An 8,161-nucleotide genomic window follows, 5' to 3' on the forward strand; every position below is an offset into this window, starting at 1 on the left:
TCTCTCTCTCTCTCTCTCTCTCTCTCTCTCTCTCTCTCTTCCCTCCTCTCTTGTTTGGAATTATCTTTAATCATTTCTTTTTAGTCTATAGTCATTATCCCCTCCTGGTCAGCTCTTCAACATTTCCTCATCCTATTCCTCCTCCCCTGTCTCCAAGAGATTGTCCCCATACCCCCACCCCACTCCACCCTGCAAGGCCTCCCCACTCCCTGGAGTCTCAAGTCTCTCAAGAGTTAGGTGCATCTTCTCTCACTGAGGCCAGACCAGGCAGTTCTATGCTGTATATGTGTTGGGGGTCTGTACCAGCTAGAGAATGCTGATTGGTGGCTCAGTGTCTGAGAGATCTCAGGGGTCCAGGTTAGTTGAGACTACAGAGACAGACAGGCTGATCAATGTAACAGAATTGAAGAACCAGAAATAAAACCACACACTTATGGACACTTGATCTTTGACAAAGAAGCCAAAAATATACAATGGAAAAAAGAAAGCATTTTCAATAAATGGTGCTAGTCGAACTGACAGTTGGTATGTAGAAAAATGAAAATAGATCCGTATTTGTCACCTTGTACAAAGCTCAAGTCCAAGTGGATCAAGGACCTCAACATAAAACCAGATCGAACACTGAATCGAATCGCAGAAAAAGCGGGAATAAGCCTCAAACTCATTGGCACAGGGTGGGGGGCAAAGTGGCATTTCCTAAACAGAACTCCAATGGCTCAAGCTCTGAGATCAAGAATTGATAAATGGGACCTCATGAAACTGAAAAGCTTCTGTAAGGCAAAGGACATAGTCAATAGGGCAAATTGGCCACCTACAACTTGGAAAAAAGATCTTTACTAACCCCACATCTGATAGAGAAAATTCTTTTAATTAAACTGAGCAACATTTAAAAGAGTTGGACCACAGGCAGATTTCTCAGTCTGTAAGGAGGCTTAGGTCATGTTGAACCCAGATAAAATACTGTTTGAGAAGCAGAAGCTATTGATAATTAGAAGCTGTGAGAAATCTTTATTCTACCCAGAATTGCTCCTGTCTAAAGGAAATGCAGGGACAAAAAGTGGAGCAGAGACTGAAGAAAAGGCCATCTAGAGACTGCCCTACCTAGGGATCCATCCTATCTGCAGACACCAAACCCAGGCACTATTGCTTATGCCAAGAAGTGCTTGCTGACAGGAGCCTGGTATAACAGTTCCCTGAGAGGCTCTGCCAGAGCTTTACCAATACAGATGTGGATGCTTGCAGCCCACCATCAGACTGATCCTGGGGACCCCAATGGAGTAGTTAGGGAAAGGATGGAAGGAGCTGATGGGGTTTGCAACCACAGAGGAAGAACAAAAATATCAACCAACCAGATATTCCAGAGCTCTCAGGGACTAAACCACCAACCAGAGTGTACATATGGAGGGACCCATGGCTCCAGTTGCATATGTAGCAGAGGACTGCCTTATCTGGCATCGATGGGAATAGAGCCCCTTAATCCTGTGGAGGCTCAATGCCCCAGCATAGGGTAATGCTAGAGCTGTGAGGTGGGAGTAGGTGGGTGGGTGGATGACAACACCTCATAGAGGCAAAGGGCAGGGCCATGGGATATGGGGTTTGCGGAGGGGAAACCTGGAAGGGGAATAACAATTGAAATGTAATTAAATAAAATAATTAAACATAAAATTAGTACTTTTAAATTAGTAAAAAAGTAATTTTTAATTGGTAAAAAATTAGTAATTAAAAATGGTGGAGTATTCAATAAAGGATGCAATGGTTCACGTTACTCTGCATCCCTTGTGTCCTGATTGCTGTGACCCTACTCAGGGACCCCAAAGCAATAGACATTGACAAGTGGTACCTGAACCCGAGAAAGAAAGTTCTCAGGAGGGTTGGAATCTTTGGTAAGTAAACTTTTATTACAGAGAAATGGGACAAGCTAAATCTATTCCTTATATTTCTCTTTCACAGCACTTGCTTAAAAGTCATGGTGCTCAAGTTACACCATCCATTCAAATGTGTTTGTCTGTATGTTTGTGTGTAAGGTATATATTATGTATGTAAACATGCATGAATATTTGTGGAGTTGATTGTGATAGCCATAGTGTGGGTGTTTGTTTGAATGTTTGAATGTTTTAAATGTATATGTGTCTGTGCATATTTGCTTGTATGGAAGCTTATTAGTTCATTTCCTTTCTTTCCTCTCTGTTTCATAAAGAGTTAACCAGCTTAGCCAGAGAGGCTTCTGGCTGATTCATCAGAGAAAGGAGCACCAACAATAAATCCTTTCATTGAATTCCCCAATTCTAAACAGTCTGTGTTACTTGCTAGATACCAACACTTATAAAAGTACAGGTAGAGTTACGTTCTTAGCACAGAACAGCAAGAAAGAGTTAAGTTTCCCTCGTGCTTATTTAAGCATAAGGAGTTAAATAAAGCACAGAGAGTTATAACGTTTAATAAAGAAGAGCTAAAGAGGAAAGAAGTCAATGTTTGTTTGTTTTTTTTTTTTTTTTAACCATAGAATAAGCAAGAAAGTTTTTCGAACCTTTGAGAAGTTATCAGCGGGCATTCAATATAGTTAGAGAGCTACTAAAAGACCAGAGACTGTCAAGTAATAGTAATAGTCAAGAAACAAACATGGGAAATGGAAACAGCCATGAGCTTTTTGTATGAATGCTTCTTGTATAATATGCTCCGTTAAAATAGAGAAACAGCAATCACACAACTTTTTAGATCTTGCAGGGAAGATTTGTTCATGGTTTCCTGAGGAAGGGACAATAAATTAAGCAACCTGGAAGAAGGTTGGGATAAGACTTCAAGTTATTATAATGTGTATGAAACAGGTAAAGTGCCTGTAGGTACCTGTCTTAGTTAGGGTTTTACTGCTGTGAACAGACACCATAACCAAGGCAAGTCTTATAAAAACAACATTTAATTGGGGATGGCTTACAGGTTCACAGGTTCAGTCCATTATCATCAAGGTGGGAGCATGGCGGCATCCAGGCAGAGCTGAGAGTTCTACATCTTCATTCAAAGGTTGCTAGTGGAAGATTGACTTCCAGGCAATTAGGGTGAGGATCTTAAGCCCACATCCACAGTGACACACCTACTCCAACCAGGTCACACCTATTCCAACAAGGCCACACCTCCAAATGGTGTCACTCCCTGGCCCAAGAATATACAAACCATCACAATACCTTTAGTCTTTGAACCTTGATCAGGGCTAAGAGAGAGTAGTGGGTTTCAGGGAAGCTAAACCAGTCAGGGATGCTTTGGTGAAAGAAGAAAAGTGAAAATAAGCCGTTCCTTTGACTGTGGGCGTAGTCTCCAGCAGGCCCCACTCCAGGCCCTGATGCTCTGTCTTCAAGGCCTGAGTGCCTACCTGCTGACCCCCAGAGGGGCAGAGACATTGGTGGTCCTGTGGTTCAGAAGCAGGGAGAGAGATGAAGTGCTCTCACTCCTCCCTTCTCTGGTGGCTCCCTCCCTTCTCAGGAGCTCCCCAGCAAACAGTACAGCCTTTCAGACTTACCACTCTGTCAGGAGTAAATAGTTAGGATTCCTGGTTTTCATAAAGATGGCTTCAAACTTAGACTATACAAACTAACATATGTTATACAAATTAAATATAAATATAGACATTGAATATAATTTATATACATTAATATATTATATACAGTAAATATAAGTCAGCTGTGTTAAATATTAATTGTATATTTTAAATGAAAAATAGTATACATTAAATATAAAGTATACAGGATAGATGCAGATTATGTGCATTTAATATAAATTATAACACTGAATCTGACTTATATATGTTAATGTATACATGATACACCGTGAATAAAAATTATATGCATTAAATATTAATGATATACTTTAAATAAAATTATATGTTAAAATATAAATTAAATGAGTTATAGCTATAGAATATGAGTTATAATCTATATAATTTACATAATTGTGCATGTCCACAAGAACAGGAATTATGGATCCAGCCCTTGGGGCTCTAAAAATCAGATGTATATATAAAAAAAGGGGGGAGGTATTTCATGTTTCCCCCACATACTATAGTTACTTCAAAGTTCAGAATTTTAACATTGATCAGTGGAGCTTTGATAAGTTAATGGAACACTGGCAGTTTAAAATTCAGTCACAAACTCAGGATTTTAATTTCTCTTTGGTTGTTTTCTGAATATAAACTTAAAGATGCTTCTTATCATGATAAAAACAACTCTGTTCGATCTGTATATTCATAGCTGTGAACCTATAGCTTTTAAAACAGATATCTGTCAACTAAATTTCTAAAATATGGATTTCAATACAGTGGTAAATACTAATGTATATTTGTTTGTAAACTAAAGTTCACATAAGCTTCAGGGACTCAAGATTCCTAAGACTTGAATCCAGCTATTGCAGATCAAATGGACTCCAGATAAGTACACCTGCCTGTTCTTGAAAATGGGATTTTCCCTTGGTCTTGAGATTTCCTAGCTTCTACAGTTGTTAGACAAATTTAATTTCTGTTCCTAGTCCATATTTGACTCAGTAGATTTTCATCTGGCTGACAGACTTCATCCAGGGATCAGCTGTGGAGCTGTTCAACTCTGGACTTGCTGAAAGCTGATGTCAGCTAGTTCATCTGATGGGATTGCTCCTTGCCTTTCATCTGGATTAGCTTATTGGATGCTTTTCATAAATTCTCCATTGCCCAACCTTCGACTAGCATTTTAACCTGCCTGGGATTTTTCAGTGTCCTAATATCTTCAGGAAACAGATATAGAAGAGGGATTTGGCATACATTGTTCCAGTTTACTGGGTGAAATGCAAGGTCAAAAAGGAATCCCTGGGCATACTCTGAAAACAATCCCATGTCTCTTGTCAAATTTTGTAATGGCATATGTATCCTTGCCTCACATATTGACGATTGGGCAAATGAATGTTTCTATGTCTTTGAGAAATGGGGTGCTCATTTAACCTTTTAATCCTCTATAGATGGAACCTATAGAAATTGTATAGAAAAACGAAACCCCATTTGGATTGAGCAACGGCCTTTAACAAAGTAGAACCTGGATGCTGGCATTTACACAGATCCTTAAGTCACCTTGCAGATAGAAGCTGGGAGAAGTTATCTCATGCCATTTCTCTACAAAAATTCCAACACACTGGGAAAAAGAGAAAGCATACTTGTTTACCAGAGAATTCTGATATTCTGCTAAGTAACCTGCATGACTGAGGAAGTGGTCCTTAATGTAGTAGTAAATAATCAGTTCTGAGTTATTGGTGAATGTGCACTTCTCACCACCTGGATGCACAAGTAAACACACACACACACACACACACACACACACACACACACACACACACGCATGCACGCATACACGCACACAAGCACAACCTTCATATTTTAAATGCCTAACATGTTCAATGGTTGGACACTTTCAAATCTTCCTGCAGCCAACACAAACTCCCCTCCTGTGTTCCTGAGTTAACACTTTCTCAATCTATATTTTATCTTTGCTGTCCTGTTTCCTTCTTGGCAGTCCTCGAATGGGGCAGCTTTCCCTTTACACCTACATTTTGGCATTCTCACCCTCCTGCTCCTTCAAGGCACTGTCCTTCCTATACCCCACTCGTGGCAGATTCCCTTCTTCTCCTCTCCTGTGTTCCTTGCCCGGGAATCCTAAAAGTCCCGCCTCTTTCCCCTTGCCAAACATTGGCTGCTGACTTGTTATTGACCCATCAAACAACTGTTGGGAGCCTTCTGGTTTCTCTGGTTACTCTGCCACAGGACTCCATACCCAAATAGCGCGGGGAGGGAGGGAGCCTCCCAGGAATATGGACAGGCCTCTGAGTGCAGGTAGGATCACCACTGCTGCTCAGAGGAACCTGCCCTGAACCCTCAGGACACAGGAACTTAGGGTTGGCCTAGGACAGGGGTCTTCACGTCTCTATTTGTGCTGAGAGTTGATCCGGTGCCACAGAACCACATACCTAAATTCTTCCCAAAGAGAACTGGTCTCCCAGGAGTACTGACACACAAGCTTGGAAGAGGGACACTCCAAAGTCAGAGACAGTAATACCAGCTAACACCAGAGATTAAAAAAAAGGGTGAAAGGCAAACACAAACATAAGCAACAGAAAATAAGACTACTTGGCATCATCAGAACCCAGTTCTCCCACCACAGTAAACCCTGGTTACCCCAGCACACCAGAAAAGCAAGACTCTGATTTAAAATCACATCTCACGATGATGATAGAGGAATTTAAGTAGGACATAAATAACTCCCTTAAAGAACTATAAGAGATCACAGGTAAACAGGTAGAAGACATTAGAGAGGAAACAAACAATCAAAAAAAAATCCCTTAAAGAATTACAGGAAAACACAACCAAACAGGTGAAGGATCTGAACAAAACCATCCTGGATCAAAAATAAAAAATAAAAATAAAAATAAATAGAAACAATAAAGAAATCACAAAGGGGGAGAACACTGGGGATAAAAAACCTAGGAAAGAGATCAGGAGTCATGAATGCCAGCATCACCAATAGAATACAAGAGATAGGAGAGAGAATCTCAGGGGACAGAGATACCATAGAAAACATTGACACAACAGTCAAAGAAAATGCAAAATGTAAAAAGCTCCTAACGCAAAACATCCAGGAAATCCAGGACACAATGAGAAGACCAAACCTAAGGATAATATGTATAGAAGAGAGTGAAGATTCCCAACTTAAAGTGCCAGTAAATATCCTCAACAAAATTATAGAAGAAAACTTCCCTAACCTAAAGAGATGCCCATGAACATACAAGAAGCCTACAGAACTCCAAATAGATTGGACCAGAAAAGAAATTCCTACCATCACATAATACTCAAAACACCAAATGCGTAGAACAAAGAAGGAATAGTAAAAGTAGTAAGGGGAAAAGGTCAAGTAACATATAAAGGAAAGCCTATCAGAATTACAACAGACTTCTCACCAGAGACTATGAAAGATAGAAGATCCTGGACAGATCTCATACAGAACTCAGAGAACATGAATGCCAACCCAGACTACTAACCCCAGCAAAACTCTGAATTACCATAGATGGAGATCCCACGATATTCCATGACAAAACCAAATTTAAACAGTCTCTTTTGATAAATCCAGCCCTACTAAGGATAATAGATGTAAAACACCAACACAAGAAGGGAAACTACACCCTAGAAAAAAGCAAGAAAATAATCTTTCAACAAACCCAAATGAAGATAGCCACACAAACATAATTCCACCTCTAACAACAAAAATAACAGGAAGTAACAATCACTTTTCCTTATTATCTCTTAACATCAATGGACTCAGTTCCTCAATAAAATAACATAGACTGACAAACTGGATATGTAAATAGGACCCAACATTTTGCTTAACACAGGAAACCCACCTCAGTGTCAAAGACAGACACTACCTCTGAGTAAAGGGCTGGAAAACAATTTCCCAAGCAAATGGTACCAAGAGACAAGCTGGAGTAGCCGTTCTAATATCGGATAAAATTGACTTTCAACCAAAAGTCATCAAAGAAGATAAGGAAGGACACTTCATACTCATCAATGAAAAAAAATCTACCAAGGTGAACTCTCAATTCTCAACATCTATGCTTCAAGTGCAAGGGCACCCACATTCATAAAAGGAACTTTACTAAAGCTCAAAGCACACATTGCACCTCACACAATAATTGTGGGGGACTTCAACATCCCACTCTCATCAATGGACAGATCATAGAAAGACACAGTGAAACTAACAGAAGTTTTGGACCAAATGGATTTAACAGATATCTATAGAATATTTCATCCTAAATCAAAAGAATATACCTTCTTCTCAGCACCTCATGGTACCTTCTTCAAAATTGACTGTATAATTGGTCACAAATCAGACCTCAACAGATATAAGAAGATTGAAATAATCCCATGCCTCCTACCAGATCACTACAGATTAAGACTGGTATTCAATAGCAACAAAAACAACAGAAGCCCACATACACATGGAAGCTGAACAATGCTCTACTCAATGATTACTTGGTCAAGGATGAAATAAAAAAGAAAAGAGTTTTTAGAATTTAATGAAAATGAAGGAACAATATACCCAAACTTATGGAAGCAGTCTTTTTTTTAAATTTTTAATATTTTTATTACATATTTTCCTCA

Source organism: Mus caroli, chromosome 2, assembly GCF_900094665.2.
Source record: "Mus caroli chromosome 2, CAROLI_EIJ_v1.1, whole genome shotgun sequence".
Taxonomy (NCBI): domain Eukaryota; kingdom Metazoa; phylum Chordata; class Mammalia; order Rodentia; family Muridae; genus Mus; species Mus caroli.